Raw genomic sequence first — 19983 nt, 5'->3', positions numbered from 1 at the left:
AGCCCACTAACTATCCCACTATTGGCAATGGTACTACTGTACTTTAAATAAATTCAATTAAATAAAATTTAAGACAATTTCACATTCAATACACACAAATTACCTGGTTGAGTTTCTTGAGAATGATTAACTGAAGGTCATTGTCATCCACTTTCTCACAGATAGAGTTCAGGTTGTCCTTCAGGACAGGAATGTCCAGGCAGAGGTCAAATTGAGTCTGATCATAGCCAAAGGGGAAGGCATTGTCGCTGACTGTCACCTGGGTTATGTTACCTTCCGTGCAACCTTGAGAATGATTTACCAATGACAGAAATAAAGCAAGTCAAGTTAGACACATGAGTGTGCCTCTTTGCTTTTTGTCATTGTATTAGATTAACAAAAACACATACAGAAGCTCACAGGTTTTGTAAAATATTGTGCTGTATCAACAGCTTCTATGAAAAAAAATTATAAAATGTGGCATTCTGATTCTGTCAACTGTACCTGCTCCTCGTCTGACCCTCACAGCGCTGGCCTCTGTAAACAACGCCTTGAGCTTTGTCTTCTTTGTCTTTCTTTTCCTCAGTTTGGGCATATAGGTCTTGAAGAACCTTCTCTTTGTTGACTGCAAAAAATATTTCAGAAATAGTTTTTTTAATAAAATGTCTTTTGCAAAATACTTTAAAATATTTTTTTTCTTATAGTATTGGACAAATTGGTATCAAGAAACAAGTTAAAGTGACAAACATACAGTTTTGAACTGGCCCCAGAAGTTTCTTGTTAAATACAGAGGTAGGCTCCCAAGGTCTCCCAGTGTTTGCCTGTTCCAGGTGGTTACGTTACTGCAAAACAGATGTTGATATATTCACAAAGACTGTGTTACTACCTTAATATCCACTTAGTGGCACAGAAGGCAAAATTTGGTGCATGGGCATCAGGGTTCTTGTATATCACTAGAATTACTGCCTCACAGTCGTTGTCCTCCCCGCACCAGTCAAGTTGTTCTTACAATTTACATCCATGTCTGTGAAAACATGAATGCTTCACACACATCCTCCCTGGCAGCACATAAGATCTTAACAATCAGCACAGTTTCAAGGTGGGCACCCAAGATTAGAGTCACTAATTCAATATCTGAGCAAATGTCTCCCCTTCCGTTCCTGAGATACAATGTTGAATAATGTCCAGGAAAGTGTTTTTGTGGAACATTATTATGTCACAGTGTAGTTGACCTTTGACCTTTTGGATATAAAATGTCATTACTTCTTGAGTTATGGCCAAAAACATGACCTTAACCTTTGACTACCAAATTCCAATCAGGTCATTCATGAGTCCAAGTGGACATTTGTGCCAAATTTGCGAAAACTCCCTAAAGGCCCTCTTATCACATTAAAGAGAATGAGATGGACACAAGGTCACAGTGTACTTTACATTTTACCACTAAAAGCTAATCAGAACACTGCTGAGTCCTAGTGAATGTTCCAAATTTGAGAAAATTCCCTCAAGGTATTATTGAGATATCGCGTTCACAACTATGAGACAGATGAGGTCACAGTGACCTTGACGTTTGGTCTATGACCACCAAAATCTAATTACTACATTGTTGTATCCAAGTGGACATTGGTGCCAAATTTAAAGAAATTCTCTCAAGGCGTTCTTGAGATATCACATTCAACAGCCTTATCCTTTAAATTGTAATCTGAACTATTATATGATATACTATTGATTTATCAATTTCTTGTACCCATATTGTGTTTTCCCGGACAGCAGCAGCGTCTCCATGGCATCCACCTGGCTGGCAGAGAAGTCCTTGCAGGATTTAAGTTTTTCAAGAATGAGAGGATCAGAGTTCTGGATGTAAGAACTGTCCAGGGTGCAGGCCATGTTTCCCAGCACCTCCACGTTATCACTGCTCAGACTGACACCACTTATACCCTAGACAGTAAAATACACAACATTTAATTAAAAATGGTTTAACTAGTAATATGCAATGGTATCACTTCATATGAAACATGACAATTCCTTTTCAAGCCATACTTTGGATGTTATTTATTCCCTTCTATACTGCTTACAATAATTACCTGTAACATTTTTATATATATGCATACGCATGTATAAAAATGTTATACACATATACATATTTTTGGTATATGCAAAAATGGTGATTTAACCTACATTTGATAATTTCTTTGGTAAAATTATATGTAACAATTCTTACAAAAATGTATAACAAGGTGCAGCCTACCCTATTACCGTCAGCACACTTATAATCTCTCAAGACAGATTCTGCAATTTACATTGTAGAATCTGTCGGCAGCCCGGTGTGAAAGACAACTACAGAGGGGGGGAGGGCGGGGCTTTGAGGTTGAACGATGCTGCGCTTTAGCCAATCATAATGGAGGGGGTGGGGCCGAGACGTGCAGGTGTCCCCAGGAAATGTGTACCTACAGGAACAGCAAGCTCCATGTCCATGGCGACCGCTCCACCCAAAACGCCGTCTTGTCAACGTGAAAAACATGGACAACAGCACAACTTACAACCATTGTGCATCCACCAGCACACCTTCCACTCCTCACAATAGGAAAAAAAAGGGCATTAGCGGCAACGTTTTTACCACTGTTTGGTTCGAGTTGCAGGTAGGAGTGTAACACTGGGGGCACTGCCGGAAGTGAAAGGGGTGAGCGATCCCTGAGGCCCCTGCACTTCCGTTAGTCAAAAAACTACAGGCAGTGCCTCCAGAGGTAAAGGAAGAAAATTTCAGAAGAAGAAAAAATCATTTTCCAGATTGGCACACTTACAACTAATCTAGATTTTAAGGGCACTCACCAAGCAGGTCCTGGCTTCACTGAGTAGCAGTGAATTCTTGTTCAAAATGCTGGAGGCCACAGAGAAGTCTGCAGCGCCCACTGCGGAAAAGTATGACCTGCAATTGGCACTCTTCACATCTTTCGTGCTGTAATAAACAGACATAATGGGAAAATCAATAAGCAAATGTATTCTTTTTAAATGGTGGGTACATTATGAAGTCAATACAATAAAATGCTTAGAGACAGACTCACTCTAGGTAGAGAAGCATGTCTGAGGGGTAATCTGTGAAGGTCTGGGATATGTTACCATTGAGCAGGTTGTACATGCACGTCAGCTGTAGACAATGATGTGAAGACACAGAACAATACTAACTGTTATACAAGTTAGCGGCCCTTAACACAACATGCTTAATTTATGATATTATACATCCCATTTATCTTAATTTTCAACTTCAGCGACAGGGTCATAGTAATATAATGAATTGGTTTCAGGCAGATTTCATTCAAATTTACCTGTGATTCCTGCAGTTGCACCTTGGCTCTGCCTCTCCTCGGCCTACATGAACGGATCAGCTTCCGGATCCTGGTTTTTGTCATTCTCTTGACTGATGTGCACGTGAAGCCTTGAAGCACAGATGGGCTAAGTCTGTGGGGAGCAATGAAAAGTCACAAAAAAGTCAATAGGCCATAAAATTCTTCCTTGGGGAAATCACAATAGTTTTGGAACTTGTTCACTTACTGTTCGATGTCAAAGTTTGTTTCAGCCAGTGTTCCAAAAAACATGGCGGCCTAGAGGAACAGACACAGCAAAGTCAGCTGAAGCATAAATTATGTTTCACTTAATTGCAACTATATACTGTAAATGTGGTACATACTATCATACATTATGGTATGATTTGTTGTAGGTGTTGATTTTTTTTTGTGTCTCTAAGTGTTTATGCTTTTGACATTGTAAACAAAGCAGACGTCTAGCCTTGGATAGAAACAGAGGACTTCAGGACAGTCCTTGTGGGTTTTGGCTGTGTGTTTTTGAACTGTACAGTTGACCTCATATTGAACCTAGATCAGACTTAAAGATTTTACTCTGCATTGCTAATAAGTGTTAAGGTAACTGGACTCCACATATGATTTGTTGATTTACAGAACTTTAAATTGGACATGTGAAGGCTTTTCCTGCAAGCCCAGCCCTCTGAAAATGGCAGCCGAAGCTCTATTGTTTATCAGACAAAAGAGACCAATTTCCTCTGATCTAGGAACACATTACTTACAAGATTGCATACCACAATCTTTTCAGCTTTGCTCATTGTCAACAGATGGCCGCCGCCTAACAAGCAGCACAACAAGGCAACTCTTCCCTCTATTCACGGACTGGTAACGTAACAACTGCACAAAGCATTAGTACAATTCTACAGGCTAAGCAAGACTGTTTAACTTTTTGTCATTTGTGCCTTAATGCTATTCAATTAGTTATTGTTGTCCTTGTAGTCAGGTTATTGGGTAGTTGGCTTTTCCAGAGCTAAGCTGATGTTAGTTAGCTAATGCTTCACACAAACGGTGATTTGTAACCAAATATCCCTCATTATTAACCTAGCACCTTTATACAACATAGATCACATATATATTCATATAATTGTAATTTGGTGATATTTGCTGTCTGTTTAATATTGTACAAAAGTGAATGAATCCCCTCCTATGTTAGAAACTCCAAATACCTTCCAATAAGTTTTGTTAATAGTTATTATTCTAATTATTAATCAGAGTTCAAAATTGATAGTTTAGTATTTTTTCTAAGAATAATTAATTCGCTATCACTTTTTCCTTTTCTGTAATGGTGCCACACCAGGTGATTCAATGTAAATTGAGTAATATTATTTAACATAATTAATAAATATTTGTATTAATGATTTATCAATTCCTGTATCCACTTTGATAGTTTGAACTATGAGTTCTCAACAGTAGTATCTTTAAGATGATAATCACCATACAGTCCTAAAAAAACATTTCACTTGCCTTGGTTTCAGTGAGGAGTCCCACTGTGTACTAAATGTAATTTCTGGCACTCTAATGGAATAGCTGTAGCTTTAGTCTGAATATTTCAGCATAAGACTGGAAATTTGTCTTCAAATAACTGTACTGTGTGTATGGCCACATACTGACCTGAGATCCTGTCCATTCCTTTTTGTTAATCACACTGATATCTGCAGTCTCATCAGAGAACAAGAGCAGGGAAGGTGGGATCTCAGTTGCCAAGGAATCAGGAACATTCTGCACCACGCTTACCGGATTTGTGTCCACAGAAATGACCTGCCAGAAAATTAAAAAAAGTAAAACTAAAATCAGAAACCATCTCAAAAGTTCTGTAAATAAATACATACATAACATGAATTAAGTTTTGGGTGCCTACCCGTTACTTTCTGCATTTACAGACATGTATATCAACCTGGTATATAACACATTGCATTTTGGGCTATTATTGTTATTGTGCATGTTATTATCGCGCCTTTTGAAAGTCTAACAGTATATATACTGCAAGTCATTAATACGCTGAAAACACAGTTTCGTTGATAGTCAATGGACAGTTATGGCTGTATTAACACATTTAACTGCTGAAATTAAAGAAATAAAGCCTGTCAGATTTTTGTAACATCATCACTATCTCAGGCACCAGAATCAGCCCAGTCACCAGAAGAAAACATTGGCATTGAACGTTTCTGCGATCCACAAAAACATGCTTATCATATTAATGTTTCTAGTGATCTAGTAAATGTTTTTGAGTTTGTCATCACGAAGTGGAGGCAATGGTGGATGGCATGACACCTAGTTTAGACGCCTGATAAGCTGCTGACCACTGTTCGAGACCAACAAACAAAACTGGTTGTTTAAGTGAGTCATTGCCTAGTTTCCAGCTTCTTTTTAGGCACCTTGTGGATGTTTTTTTAGAGTACGGCCATTGTTTTTCCAGCTGCTTTTGAGGCACCACACATGGGTGCTTTTTGAGTAGCCCGGCACTGTATTTCCACAGGGAATAGTGCCACAAAAAGTGTTTGTTTTTAACTGAGACATTGCTGGTTTTCCAGTGGTGATTGTGCCCTCAGTACTGGTTATTTTAAGCCAAAACATGATATTTTCCTAACCATAACCAAGTGGCTTTTGTTTCCTAACCTAACCACACATTAACCACAGCATTGTTGTAAAGTTTTAACATATCTGCTACTTAATAACATGCATATCTAATGTATCCATGGTTTGCAGAAATGTACAATGCCAACATTTTTTTGTTTTTCTGGCAAATGGGTTACATTTTTTAGAGGTAAAAATGATGTTTGCTTGTATGTACTCTGTATAATAATAATAATAATAATAATAATACCATAAAATGTTTTTATATTAATCTTAGATCAGCAATGGCTGTATTGTTGTGGTAGAGTAAAAAGTTACTGAAACTTGTACAGTACCTTTTGGACGTAGGTCTGCTGGATGACTGTTGGGGCTGCCAGCATGTTGGAAACAAACGTGCTGCTTTGGGAGATGGTGGCTAGCTCAGAGGCTGAGATTTCTTGTATTGACTCCGATGGAACTCCAGCAAGAAGTGTGCCAAGGGATTCCAGGGAGGATCCACTGTTGATCTGTTTAATACATTTGCATTTGTCATATGCAACGTACTCCTGGGTCATTTCATATTTATTAAAAGTATACCGATCTAAATACAGAACACTATTAGGAACATGCTTTGAACCATTTAAATATCATGAATATTAATTGTGTTAAAAAGGACAGTAAGGCCTTTACCAGGAAGCCTGAGGCAGTTATGGTCTGGATGATTGTGGTGGCCTGCTCCTGGTTCCAGGTGCTGATTGAGCTCAGGCTGGGCAAAGAGGAAACCAGCACTGATGGAGAAATAGAAGTGATCTGGCTGCTGGTTAGGCCTGAGCTGGCGCTGCCCAGGTTCTTAAACGTATCTGGCGTGAAGGTCTGGATGTTAGATGCCAGAGCAGCAGATACCTATAGAGCAAAATACACCTAGTTATGACAAAGTCAACTGACTACATAAAACCATTTTATAGTTTTAATGACATTCAATTTCAATTTTCAATTTTATTTATAAAGCCCAATATCACAAATCACAATTTGCCTCACAGGGCTTTACAGCATACGACATCCCTCTGTCCTTATGACCCTCGCAGCGGATAAGGAATCATGCACAATATTTGCAAAGCATTATCAGTCTTAGAGTAAGAGTAAACTTTTGGAAACAAAGATAAAATGGTGAACAAGGGTACAAAAGCAAGCTTAAAAACATTTAGGCTCATTAGAGACCCTCTAATACTCTATGCTGAACAATGCATAGTAGTTAAGCACATCCGAAAACTGTTGAGAGCAGGTGCTGGACAAATAGTGTCTTTGTATGTATCAAGCAGAGACCTTTGAGGCTGAAAAATGAAGCCCATGTGGAAGTGTCAAAAACTGCAGTTCACTGAACAGTCACTTGAGGCTGGCTCAAAAACAGAATATATTCCCATAGACCCCCATGTTAAAATGCCCAACTTTACAGCAGAAATAAACATGTTTACAGCCTGTTACAAAAAATGGTTTTGAGCTTTATAGCTAATTTCAACATTAACTCATAACTCACCCGTTTACATTTTATTAAGGCCCAAAGTTACACATATATGAAGCAGGGCTGCTTGAGTGACAGGCTGTCTCTGAGGCGTCGCCACACTCCATGAGACAGATTTACCCCCTTGCTCCTCCACAGCTCCAACCTCTTGACCAAATAGGGTCCCTTCTGGCTCCAAAAAACCAAGATAGCGACAGTCGAAATGCTGAACTTGAGGCTTCAAAACGGCAGTCCAAAAACCAATGGGTGATGTCATAGTGGCTACCTCCATTATTAATACAGTCTATGCAGTCTACCACCACCACTAGCTATCAGCTAGTCTCGCGTGAGTTGCCATGTAAACACAGTACGCCTGCAGGGCAGGCTAACTGACCACGGTGAGAAATTATGCTATAAAAGTGGAGTAAATTACGTCTTTTCAAGTCAATTTTGCATGCCGCGGCTTCAGGGCACTTGGATTACGACGGACGAGCCGTTCTGACGTTTTTGAAATGCATTATTGGAGTTTTATTACATTTTCAAAATGTGGGTTCCATGCACTTCAAGTGTAGCTGTTATTCCGGCTGGCTGTTATCCTCCGATACCCCGAATGAGTTTTGTGGATTAAAAAACTACACTGGACTTCTTGTCGGCATGAGGGTCAGTAAGTACTGTCTGTATTTTCATTCTAAAGTGGCCATTTCCTTTAAGAAATGAGGCTTCTAAGGTGCTGAATGGTGGTTCATTTCAAGGTTTCTGGCTTAATAACTCAGGGTTCATCTTTGGTAACTTTAATAAATCCTCCCTTGGGCAGACATCTTTCTCTGTTTATGGGATCAATATGTGGAACTCCTTACCTGCTGCACTCAAAATGTATCATTACTGGGACCTTTTTAAACTCAAGTTCAAATAGTCATGTAGTCAATAATAATCTGGTGTTTGCTGTTGAGTTATTTGGTCAATTAGTTGTATCATAGTTTGTGTATTTTCCTCTTCTTTCTTTTATGTTTTCAGACTAGCTTAAACTGTAAATGCTGTGGTATATATATGAAATGCTAAACTATAGAATAGGTGCATTTTTTTTGTTTTAGTGTTTAAAGACAATTTAAAAAAGTTAAACTCTATTTCTCTGTAGACATAAATTGAGCTGGTACCTCAGGATCCTCTGTTCCATTGCAGAAGTCATCCAGCTCATTTAACACGAGTATCGTCTCTTCTTCATTCACAGAAGAATATGCTGAACTTGGGACCTCATCAGAGCACAAGAAAAAGCCTGGAAGCCTAGATAAAAAAGGAGTACAAAAAAATTTAATATATGAAATGACAAACATCTACCCACTTATTAATATATATAATAGACATATATGCCACAGTTACATATTTTGGCAGATTAGTGGATACTCACTTCAGAGGTTTGAAGGTTGGGTTGAATTCATAAAGCTTTGAGATGTAGAGGTCTGTTACATCTTCTGGGATTGCTGTGTTGTTAAAGAGCTCCAGGTTGGCTTCGTCCACTAAGAACACTCCAGCCTTCAAAAATGTCACCATATTGGTCAGTAAATAATCTTTAAAAAATGTCTTTGGTTTTCTCAGCCTTAACTAAAATTAATAAATAACAAAATGACACTAGATTTAAACAAAATTAGGTTATGATTGTGAAGTCTAGTAAAATTAAATGAACATCTATATTTTGTGTATTTAAAGCATAAACTTTAAAGAAATGATATAGAAACTAATATCAGGACATACTTGACTGGTGGAGGTGAAGGTGGTGAGATCATCCACAGTGACAAATGACACAAAGCTGCCGATGTAATTGGCAAACCAGGCGGTAGAATTTAGTTCTGCATCACTGGCACTGTAGCATCTGGCTTCAGAGCCTATGAAACAGGAAAAAAACAGAACATTATCAAAAATGAATGTAAAGTATTCAACAGTTAATTCGTTAATAGTTGTAATACAGGCTAACAATCATATTGGGCCATCACTGATGGCTCAAATATTTACGGACCAGTGGTACTGACACTGAAACACGAGTCTACAGCTATCATAGCGACCCTGCACGGTTGGGCATAGAGGTGCTTTGTGCTAATTTGGACCAGAGTTGGGTAAGGGTTACTTTAAAAGTAATCAAAGTACTTTACTGTATTACTTTTTTTTAAAAGTAACCAGTTACTTTACTGTGTTACTCCCTGAGAAAAGTAACTCAAGCACTTCTAAAGTACTTTTGAGTATTCTACATTTCCTATTGGGCAATGGACCACAGGGCGCTAGGCCTACATTTTTACCAGTGGTCATTTTTTTGACCAGTAGAAACACAGAACGATCTGCTGCCGTAAACAACTATAGGACAACAACATTCCAGCATTTTTAATATTTCCTCTAGGGATGTTATCACACAGAGTAAAAGGGGGAAATGATGGTGTGAAACAGCAGAGGCACTTTGTCAACCCGCTGAGTTAACGTTACTGTCATTAGCATCAAGCTAGCAAACAATGGTACATCCTCACGGTCGGATATAAAGTAATAACATTAACAAATAGCGGCGGGGCTTTTACTCACCACAACTGCAGAGGCTCCCAGCTTCATTTGAAACAGACTACATTATAGACGGTCCGTTATTTATTAATCCCTCTGTATCCTTATATTTTTACTTTTTATCTGCTCCCGTTGTCTTTATAAAGTTAACATATCGCACCATCATTTCAAACTCAACACTTCCTGAATTTGTTTCAAAGAATAAAAGCCCCTTATAACCTCGACTGAGAGAATCCCTCCATTTTCTAAATAGGCTTTTTATTGTAAAACATTTGTAGGAACTTGGTTGTGGAGGATACAGTAGCTTGAATGTTTGTGTACGGTACTTCAAATGTAGCTCCTGTAGCATTTCTTCTCCACATAGAGAGCCACAAGCTTCCTGGCTTCTTTCAGACTGATAGGTTTAATGTTATCTCTGTTATTAGAACCAAAAGACAGTCGTTGCTGTTTCGGAGCTGAAGGACCAGCGTTCTAAAAGTAACGGAAGTAACTGATGGCTTGTTTGAAAATGTACTCAAGTATTTGATTACTCAAACAGCAAACTAATGCGTTAGGTTACTCGTTACTGCAAAAAGTAATCAAAGTACTTATACCCAACTCTGCTCATGAAAACATTTATACATATTGTATTCCATTTCTGCCAATATATCCCCCTAAAGCTTACACAACAGACCTTTAAAAACAAAATCAAAAACTCTTGCCCAGAAAACCTTTAGCAAGCTCTTGCTCTAAAAAAATATTTATAGTTTCAGCTGTGTTCATTCAACCTAGAGTTAAAATTAGACTAAGCATGGACAGTAAAACGTAGGTCCTTTCAAGCCACACCCACACACACATTTGCTCAAAAATTCTTCTTACCAGTCATCAAGTATGTACTGATGGTGGTGTATACATCCTGCTGTCCAAATTCAGAGTTGTTGTATGTGAAGTTATTCCCCAGTACAGAGACACTACAGGAGGAAAAACAACACAAAATTTAATGATAGCCCTATTGTCACTAAACTTTCTGACACTGTAAAAAAAAAAAAAAAAAGGGAGACTTACAATTTCTGGAAGGCAAGACATGAAGCATTCTGCACTTCATTGGAGCTGATGAGGCTCTTGCTGAGGAATCTAAGATAGTTTGTCAACCGTTGGTCAAACCAGGCGTTAACCTCGGCTCTGCTGTTGCTGCTCAGCGCCAAAGGCCAAACACAGGGGAGGATGTCCTCCTTCACATCATCTGGCACATCCTCCTAATGGCATACACATGTATTTATTTACGTTTAATGAGAGGCCGGTGTTAAATCTTTAATTTCAAATTGATGATCAAATGGTGTATTACATAGACCTGGTGTATATGGTGACAAAATCACCACTTAGATGCAACTTATATCAGCATGTAAAAGTGACATGTCTTATAAGTAATAATGTTAGTTTTATGGCACAATTTAGAAGAAGGACATACAGTTTCAAGGAAGGCAGGAGTGTTGTTGTAGTTGTTGAAGATGACACAGATGTCAGAGTCTTTATCAATCACATTGGGTTGACTGAGGAACTGATTCAGCTCTGAGGTGCTGATGGTACTGAGGAGCTGAAAGAAAAGAAACAAGTGGTTGAAAAAGTTAACAGCACAACATCTGTGGGCATTTGCATTATGGCTGTCACCAGGTGGTAACTCTTACTTTACCCTCTGTTTTGGAATTTAAAAAGGAGGCAAAAAAAAAAAAAAAGTATTGTTTTGTTTAAGTATACCTCTGACTCGCGTGTCTGTGGCAGGAGAGATGTGAACATCGACAAATCTGGAAAATCAAAGCTGAGAAAAGCGTTTCTCAAATAGTTGTAGAAGCTTCCACCACTGTAACACTTGAGGGGCGTTGGACCTGTGTTGAACACAAATGAAATCACTGTGTACCCTGATACAAAATTATAAAATTTGAGGGAAAAAAACATACTGAAATAGGCACAGGCTATTAAACAACAATATTAACATTTTTCGTTATTTATAGATGTGTATCTGTTGCACAAACCTTGGAGGAAGAGGAGGATGCTTCTGCCAATTTCCTTTTGGGTGTCATTGCTGAGTGTCAAGTGTTGTGCGTCCAGCAATTTAATCCTAAATTCAGATTAAAATTAGTCTGAAGCAATTAAAAAATATATATAATCCCAATGATTATGACCCAGACCAAAGAAATTCTTACAACTCTTGGCTGCTGTTACAACTCCTGTTATTCCCGATGTCAAATAAAGGTGTCACCAGGCTGGGAGAGAGATTAACCACCAGAGGGCTCAGTCGAATCCTGAGCCACTGCAGGAACTCTGTGTCATTGATGGCCGAAGCGGACAGATCCCCTCTGTCAATTACTGCCTGGAGGAAGGCAGATTTCACCTCCTCTGTGTAGTTGACTGGGTGTTCCTGGGAGAATTTTGCATAAAATAAATAAGAGTTGGAACTGAATGGTTTACAGGATAGAAAAAATGGTATGTTATTGATCATGTTACCATTTATGAGTCATTTGTCTACTTGTATTTGAGAAAGCCAAATATTTTTGTTCTCTTGTTGCTTTTAAAATCCAATTTAAGACGGGCTAAAAAAACATCTATGGAAATATCAAGACATGCACTAGCTTTGAGCCTCTGGGAAGGTGGGCCACTGTGCCTGCTTGAGAGTTTAGCAGGCTCACTAAGTTAAAAACTGAAAACAATGAAATGTTAGCTGTGGTACTGAAGAAACAGGACCACCCCATTCTGCACTTGAAATAACCAACCTTGACATTTGCAGGAATATTGACTTCAAAGCATGCTACAGCAGCTGATTAGTTGACTGTTAGTTGTCTTAAGTTAGCCTGAAAAATTATGTTAGCAAGTGTTTGCTAGCATGTTCAACAAGCCACGATGAAAGTCAGGATGTTTGCCTGTCTAAAAATATAATATTTGCTGTTGTTTACAGGTAATTTCTTACTCATGTTATTGCTACAATAAAACAGTTTCAGGAGGTGGACACAAAATGACACCTTTTTCTTTATGCTAGCTTGTTCAACAAGCCACAAGGAGATACCTAAAGAACTAAAAATTTGTTTATATTTAGCTGTCTCATGTAACTGCTACAAAAATAGTTTAATGTAACTGATGTAAATAGCTGGGCAAAGTATTAGTAATGCCTCTCAGTATACAGTGCCCGAGGGATGCCATTTTTCTGTAGGCTGACGCGGAAGTTAATGAAGCTAGGATTTATTGCAGGGCAGACCACATTGGTTTTAGCTAAGTCTGCTCAATAAACTGGCATTTCAGTGTTAATGATGTTGCAAAAGCCATGCATTTTAATTTCAGTTGGGTTATAAAGTTACTATTTGATAAAGCATGTTTCAAATCTGTTGGCTTGTGTTTGAGTGAAGCAAAAATGAAAATGAAGCAATTTGAGTATTATTAAGCAAAAAAGAAAACGTCAGCTATACTAATGTTTACCTCAATGGCCGGTGAGACTGTGTCAAAGAAAGTCCCAAAGTCAACAGGGTCAATGGCTGTCATAATTTCTGTCACGTCTTCCATGTCCTGTAGCTGTGAGGGAGTTGCTGCAAGGTGGGCCAGCTGACTGATAGTAAGAAGATCTGCAACCTCCACCTAAAAGTGACAAGCAGTATTTCAGTAAGCAAACACAACAGTGGAACTCTCATAGTAGAACTCTCACCTATTGTCACAAAGTAAGCTAATCACCTGACTTTTTAGTATTTGCAGTCACTGTGTAAAATATTTTTTGTCTTGAAGAAGGAACAAAGGCAAGTAATGTCCAGTGACAAAACCAGTGTTCATTTTGTTAATGAAAACTATGACAAAGTAATATTTATCTGCTTCTTAAATGTGAGGTTGATAAGTCAAAGGTTACAGTGAACCTGGAAACAAACAAGTAGTTGTCTAGTTGTCTGAAATCAAAATCTTAGAGAGATTTGGAGCTTTGCAAATGATGATGAGCATGTGTGTGCTGGTAAATCATTCTTTAAACCTGTCAAAAACTCTGAGAAATAGAGGAAAAAGTAGTGTGTTTAAAGTATGAAGAAATCGTTTGTGGTTGTAGGAAAAAAATTAAAATGAAATGAAATTTCATTACTTGATACAACCCGTCACCTTTATGCCTATTTCTGATACCTGTTTTAGCCCAATTGGATCAGAAGAAAAAGAAAAAGTTTAAAAAAGTTTACCAAAATGTAATGAGTTTTTGTCAACTTAATTTTTGGAGCTGTTGTCAACTAAAACTAGACTAAAACTATGAAGAATAAAAATAAATAATGTGACTAAAACTAACAAGCATTTTTTTCTGAAGACTAAAATTAAGACTAAATCTAAAATTGCTGCCAAAATTAACACTGGTTCCTTGGGCATAAATGCACACAGCACCTCTCTTAGACCAGGTTTTTGTTGGTCAGTGGCGCAGTCACTTTCTGCTGGTCAAAATAGTAATACACAACCTGAACACACCTCATTTTAAGACCTGCACACAGACGGGCACAAGTACAGTTGCTATTTACATAACATGGGCACTGGCCATCAAAATGACAACTGTGTTGGTCTGAAAATAGCAATGACAGCTCTATTGTGCGTTGCTGTGAGCCAGGTTTGAGATAGGGTCCTTGGTTCAACTAACTGCAGTGCTTTTCCCCATTTGCCTGTTAGATTCAGATTGTCTAGGTTGGTGTGAAATTTGTCCATCAGACTCTTGTTTGGACTAAAAAACTGAATTGAGTTGGTTCATTTCTAAGCCCACTCTTGTGTCTGGATTTTTTGGTATTAATTCAAAAATTAAAATACTGTTAAATCTTCTGATTATAAACTCTAATGGAGGTGAAATTATAAACAATCTGTATTACCAGTATATACAGTACATGCTAATCATGGTAACTCATATTCTTGTTACCATGGAATTATGGGGAATTTCCTGAATCCATCAGAGAGTAAATGGATTGAAAAAGTGGTGTGTTGTGCTTGTATCCAGGGCAGAGTATTTTGTCAGTTCCTTTTTAAAAAGTGAGTGAATCATGGTGATCCTACAGTAACCATACCCCCTGCAAGACTCCTCTTTTTCATCCTATTTCTACTTCTTCGTCATTATTCAGAACATATATAGTCAAGTTTTACTTTTAAGCAATAATGCTCAAAATAAGTTATTGTTTCATGACCTCTTTGCGTCAGTGGAGAATATATACTAACACATAAGGTTCCATGTAGCACTGATGATGGAGGATGACAGTCACCAAAACGGTCCACTTTTTGGTGACTGTCCGGTCCAAGTGAAAAGTTACCTGTCTGTCCACATGACTATATATTTACACCCCTTGGTGCATTTGTAATGAGCCAGTGTGACTATGAAAGTGACAAGGACTAAAAGGCAACACTTACTCCATTAAAATTGTTCTTCAAGGTCACAAAATCCATGTAGGAGGCATGCACACGGAACTGACCAAAGTTGTCTTTGAGCCAACGTCTGTCATCATTTACAGGTTCAACGCAGGAGCGACCTAAGTATCAAGATACTGACTTTTTAAATTGAACATGGCATACAAATCATTGCCATGTGGATTTATAGACAATTTACAGCACACAAGTACTAGCAAATGCAATGTCATGCAATTATTCTATCTAAGTTACCTGATGAGGAATGTGTCCGAAGAAAGTCCATTATGAATGCAAAAACCTGTTGGGTCTGCCTCACGGAGAGGTGAGTGAAAACATTGTCGCAACCCTTGACACTGTGAAAACAATGAAAAATTCCTCTATTCACCAAAATGTGTAACAGAATGTTTCCATTTTCTTTTTCCATTCCCTTTTTAAACATTTCTGGAGGAATAGAAAAATTGTTTCCACTCACATCTCTTGATATGAGTCACAGCTGATATTCCGTGGAATGATTTCAAATGTGCTTGACATGATGCCTGGGAGGAACAGGGGTAGGTAGACCTGGAACCATAACTTGAATCCCTCAGCATCTAGCATGGATAGTTCTGGGCCAAGTGCAACTAGTGTCAGATTTAGAATGGTGTCACGCACTCTTGGGTCAATGGTTGTCAGGTTTTGCTAGGAAAAAAAATGAAATTTTAAATAAATAAGTCATTTGATACTTTTTTTTTAATTTAGTGGAAAAATTCATAACTAAATGTGATGAAAATACTTACCTCTGCAGCACCACTAACAAATCCATCAAAGAAAGAGCCAAGGTCTTCCACACGTGATGACGCAGTAAGTTCTGTGAACACAATTCTCACAAGGGTTTCATTTGACAAGTTCTTTGGTTCAAGGAGCAATTCCGCTTTTTGTGCTGAAGACAGAGAGTCTAGTACTGTCGCCTAAGAGAGGAACAGAAGACAAAAAACATCAGAAATATTCATTTTTTTTAAACAAGGTATTTTTATTGATAATTCAATAAAGATGCACAAGCATCAACAAACAAACATAGAACCAACAAGAGCAAAAAGACAACCGCACCCACCCAACAACCCAGAAACAAACAGAGAAAGCCAGATCAGCAAAAGGAAATCCAATAGACAAGAACAAAAAATAAATAAATGAAAAAATATATTTTTTTAAATCAATAAAATAAAAAAGGAAAAATAACGACAAATTAATTAACGTGTGACATAACTAGGGGAGTATAGCATGTTTTGCATGTTTCATTACAATTTTTTAGCTTCCATACTTGCTACAAATGTTAAAAATGGTTGCCAGGTGGTATAGAAGCGTACAGTTAATCCTTTGATAAAACAACAAATTTTCGCCAATTGTAAATGATGCACAACATCCTTAATCCAATGCCCATAAATTGGAGGTAAAGACTCTTTCCATTTACACAGGATGAGCCTTCTGGCCGAAAGTGAGCAGAAAGAGACAATGTCCGCTTGGGCAGTTAACATCCAGAGGAGTAACTCCAAATATTGCCATGGACATAGATGGGGCAACTAGCTGTCCAAGCATTGTTGAAAAAGTTTTAGATATTAAATCCCAGAAATAAAACAGTTTTGGACATGACCAGAAGGTGTGACATAAAGTGGCTGAAGACTGTTTACACCTGTCGCATGTAAGATTAGTATAACTGCTAATCTTAGCCAACCAAGCTCTGAACCAGTGGAGTCGGTGTACAATCTTAAATTGAACAACAACGTGTCTCAGACAAATAGAAGATTAATACATTTTTTGAATAGCTTTATGCTACACCTCGTCTGATATCTGTTCTCCATTATTCTCCTCCCATCTCTGCTTTATAGTGTCCAAGGCTGCAAGATTATGAGCACTGAGTAATTCGTATGTTTGACTTATGGACTGTTTTTTAGCTATGTTACATTCAAAAACAGAATCTAAGAGGGATGGGTAAGGGCAGGAAGGGAAACACCCAAGATGAGAAGCCGCAAAGCTTTGGAGCTGCAAGTAACTGTAAAAGTGTACTCAGTAGATGTCAATTTTTTTTAACTAGCTGGTCAAAAGAGGCATAAGTGTCATCAATATAGAGATCACGTACCGAGGTGATTCGACTGTTTGACCATGTATCAAATGCTGCATCTATTGTAGACGGAGTAAACATTTGGTTCTTTGCCACTGGTGCAGCAAGTGAAGGGTCCATTAGTTTGAAGTGTCGTGTGAACTGATAAAAAAAATCTTAATAGCAGACTTTACAATTGGATTTAATGTGACGTTAGGCAAAGACTGTGATAGTGGCAATTTAGTACATAGTATTGTCAGTGTAGATTCTCTGTCATCCAGGTCATGGTAATTGTAAGCGCTATTACAATTGGCTATGGCCATCTACGTCAAGCTGGAACTGACTGAGAATCTTCACTGACAATACTATGTGCTAAATTGCCACTATCACAGTCTTTGTTTCTAAGAAGCCATCTTCGTCAAGCTGGAACAACCATCGTTAAACAGAGGGGGTGGCTTACGACACCACTTACTGACTCTGCAAGGGTTCCCATCCACACAGGGTTTAAAGCCTGCAACTTCATACCAGTCATTTAGAACTGAAGAAGCTTCTTGAATGAGAGGCGAAACGTCTTCAAGAAACGCAAACAAGTCCAGTTGCCTACAATATAGTACTTACGAGCACATAGTATTGATAGACGAGCAAACTGCATGAATGCTCTCTCCATTATTACCCAGCTAGCAGTAATGTCTTTCCTTAACCAATATAATATTGCTGTAATGTTAGCTGACCAATAATAGTATAAAAAATTGGAAGTGACATGCCCCCTGTTTTACAAGGTCTTTGTAGTATTCTTTCTTTTGTTCTGGGTGGTTTCTTGTCCAAATTAAAGTTGAAATTTGACTGTTTAAATTGCTGAAAAAAGATTTTGTAATAAATATTGGCAGACTCTGAAAATATAGAAAGGTTTCGGTAAAATAATCATCTTGATTGAGTTCATTCTTCCTCTAAGAGAGAGGGATAATGGGTCCTGCTTCATACGTAACAAAAGCGGTTTATAATTGGCTTTATATAGATCTTTATAATAACGTGTAATCCAAATTCCCAGATATCTAATTTTTTTGGAGCTGATTTTAAAGGGGATTAAAGAAAGAGAAGCATCCTGGTTTGCAGTCCCAATTGGCATTAATTTGCTTTTCTGAAAATTGACTTTATAGCTGGATAACTGACCAAATTTATTAAGCAGCTATAAAGTGTGGTAAACTAGAAGACGGATCAGATATATAAAGTAACATGTCCTTAGCATACAATGATACATTATGTTCTAGGCCATCCTCGTTTAACCCCTTTGGTATCTGCGGACATTCTCAAAGCCTTGGCAAGTGGCTCAATTGCCAAGGCAAACAAAAGTGGGGATAAAGGACATCCCTGCCTGGTACCGCATTGTAACTCAAAAAAGGGCGATTTAAAACGTCTGCAGCAGCTAGTGGGCATTGGTGTTAGCGCCCTGGATTGGTTCAGGACCCCTGCTTTTCTCCCTGTATATGCTTCCCCTAGGGTCTATCCTCAGAAAGCATGGTGTCGCTTTTCATTGCTATGCTGATGACAGCCAGATATATGTCCCCCTGAGTAAAAGCGATGCCTTTTCCCTCAAACCCCTGCTGTCATGTCTTGAAGATATCAAAGCCTGGATGGCCCTAAACTTTTTAAATTTTAATGGAAAAAAAAACAGAGGTGATGGTGTTTGGCCCCAGCGGCTCCTGTGTTTCCTCCCCTGTTGGTCTGGGTCCTTTGGCAGTTTATGCAAAGTCTACTGTTACTAACTTGGGTTTTAAGATGGACAGTGATTTTAAATTGGACCACCAAATTAGTGCAGTTTTAAAGTCGAGTTTCTTTCACCTCAGGCAGCTTGCTAAGGTGAAGCCTTTTCTTGCACATCAGCACTTTGAAGCAGTAATCCATGCCTTCATTACATCTCGGCTGGATTACTGCAATGCACTTTATTTTGGAGTTAGCCAGTCCTCCCTTGCACGTCTCCAGTTAGTCCAGAATGCTGCCGCTCGTCTGCTAACTGGAGTACGAATGAGAGAGCACATTACACCCATCCTGGCCTCCCTCCACTGGCTGCCTGTGCACTTTAGAGTTCATTTTAAGATCCTTTTATTTGTTTTTAAATCTTTAAATGGCCTCGCCCCGCCCTACCTCTCTGAGCTTCTTCACCCCTACGCCCCTGCCCGGTGCCTCAGGTCAGCTGATCAGCTGCTCCTTGAGGTACCGAGGTCCAAGCGAACGCTTAGAGGAGACCGTGCATTCTCTGTTGCTGCTCCAAAAATGTGGAATAATCTACCTCTGCACATCAAACAGGCCTCCTCACTGTCTGTTTTTAAAACCCACCTTAAAACCCACTTTTACTCACTGGCTTTTAACCCAGCATGAGACCTCGTTCTGTTTTTATTTGTTTGTTGCTGTTTTTATTGTTTTTTTTTTGTTTTTACTGCTTTTTATTATCTCACTGTTTTGTTGTTTTATGACCTCCTATGTACAGCACTTTGTTTCAGCTGTGGTTGTTTTAAAGCGCTTTATAAATAAAGTTGAGTTGAGTTGAGATATTTTATTATTAGTACGCACTGCAGCAACCGGGGATGAATAAAGGATCGTAACCCATGATATAAATTTAGGGC

The sequence above is a fragment of the Epinephelus moara genome, chromosome 14 (genome assembly GCF_006386435.1).
Source record: "Epinephelus moara isolate mb chromosome 14, YSFRI_EMoa_1.0, whole genome shotgun sequence".
Classification (NCBI taxonomy): domain Eukaryota; kingdom Metazoa; phylum Chordata; class Actinopteri; order Perciformes; family Serranidae; genus Epinephelus; species Epinephelus moara.
This window is presented reverse-complemented; position numbering follows the sequence as displayed.